Source organism: Penaeus vannamei, chromosome 13, assembly GCF_042767895.1.
Source record: "Penaeus vannamei isolate JL-2024 chromosome 13, ASM4276789v1, whole genome shotgun sequence".
NCBI classification, from domain to species: domain Eukaryota; kingdom Metazoa; phylum Arthropoda; class Malacostraca; order Decapoda; family Penaeidae; genus Penaeus; species Penaeus vannamei.
In genome coordinates this window covers 13,301,851-13,303,769 of record NC_091561.1, presented here as the reverse complement: position 1 = coordinate 13,303,769, position 1,919 = coordinate 13,301,851, and the positions used below count along the sequence as shown (strand labels likewise).

The following is a 1,919-nucleotide window of genomic DNA, read 5'->3' as shown; positions in this document are numbered from 1 at the left end:
AGAAAAATACAATAAAGGAGAAAAAATAATAAAAATAATAAAAAGAATAAAAAGAACAAGAGAAGGGAAAAAAGAAAAAGAATAAGAGGAAAAGGACAAAGATAAAGAAAAAACAATAAGAGGAAAAAGACAAAGATAAAGAAGAAAAAGGGAATAACAGGAAAAAAAAACAAAGATAAAGAAGAAAAACGAAAAAGAAGACAACGACGAAGAGGAAGAAAACAAAACGATAATAAAATAAACACAATGATTAATGAAACGGCTTAGTCATCACACATTACGCACACGGCTTCATCGACCGTTATCACTTACCAGATCAAAGGTCATCTACCAGGATATTAACAGAAGAGACTTTAGGCATTTATCATTTTATTTTTATGTATAAACATAAATATAAAACTATATAAGAGGGTAAAAGAGCTCACACAGTGAACATCTGCATTGCTCAAGTAATTGTACAAGATTACGCAACACATTGCCACCTCTCATGGGGGACAGGAGTCTGAGGTTTCAAGTAGTAGTCCTATCATGTATTTCATCCTGATGCAGATATATTCTCATATCAATATATCAATATAAATATACATATATGTGTATATATGTATATATACACATACATATATAAATAACTATATATATATATATATATATATATATATATATATATATATATATATATATATATATATGCATACCCTTTGATACTGTATCTATGACAATTCTTACTGTTCATTGCAAACACGTACGTGCAGAATATAGCAAGACGCGGATCTCCTTCGTCCCTAGGAAAGCCAGACGGGTCAGCACTAGGGAGAAGAGTAGGGAGCAAGAGTGTGCTGTAGTTCCTAGTACAGAATCCTTATCAAAAGGCAGGACAAGAAATATACAAGTTACCTATGGACCTAACCAAATAACTCTTCTTTGTTTTTTTTTTCTGTTTATAAATCATTCCGGATATTCTTGGAATTATTTCAGATCTTGAGAAAGTAAATTCTTCGGAAAGAAATTTCGAGAATTCCTTCCTCGAAAATGAAAGTCTGCAAGAGAGATTTGAGCTAACAGTGAATCCTCACCTTTAGCTATTTTTTTCGTCTTATCAGTGCAGTCAAGAAACATACCCTGTAACTTAGTTTAAGATGAATTTGTAGTTTACCTAGAGTTACAAAAGCAAACTGTATTTAAAGCCAAAATGATATCAACAATTCTAATGCTCCTATAGACTTAAAACACAAAATAAACAAAACGACAAACACACGAAAGAAATCTTACTCAAACTGTGTCCCATAGGATACAATAATATATACATACATATACATACGCCTTAAAATAGTATAAGGGACATCACAGAATTTCCATAAGATTAAGCAGTACGCCAGCTATTATAAGAATAGCACTGATGACGAGCTGTTTCCTGGATATTATCCTTACCAAGCATAGATATCTGAATGCAGAGTCCAGTATTTTAATATTCTTTCTTAACACTCTTATTTACATACTATATCTCTACAATATTTCAATAGGCTGTTTTTATACTATATTTTTACGTTCGTATTTATCTTTACATAGCATAGGTTATGTTAAAATTACTTTAAGCTCGTCGTTAAACTGCCTTGGTTCACTCCATGCTTCTATTATCTATGAAACGTGGAAATTGATCTTCTAAAAACGGATTTTAATTTTTGAGTTGACATAATGTCGAATCATTAAAAAAACAGGGGATACGAGCTCTCGGTGATAATAATAAAAGAGCTTGATATCTACATTTCTTAATTTGCTCGTTTTTCTTATAATTTTCCTTTCTCAAAATGTTCTCTTAAAATCACTGGGTATTCTATGGAAAATAATGAAATGTATCAATTACGTAGGAGGAATATGAATGAAAAAGACAATTCTGATCAATTCGTCAAACATGAATAAAT

At 30.8% G+C, this 1,919-nt stretch overlaps 1 protein-coding gene across 9 annotated transcripts in view; it reads right to left on the bottom strand.

Moving 5' to 3' along the window:
• Positions 1 to 352: 352 nt before the first annotated feature.
• The window catches only part of vari (MAGUK p55 subfamily member vari), a 131,913-nt gene continuing 130,346 nt past the window's right edge, over positions 353 to 1,919 (bottom strand). For all 9 annotated transcript variants that reach the window (XM_070128979.1, XM_070128980.1, XM_070128976.1 and 6 more), the window contains one exon: positions 353 to 1,919. This exon is cut by the window's right edge and continues 1,154 nt beyond it. The gene's annotated coding sequence lies outside the window, so the exon portion shown is untranslated.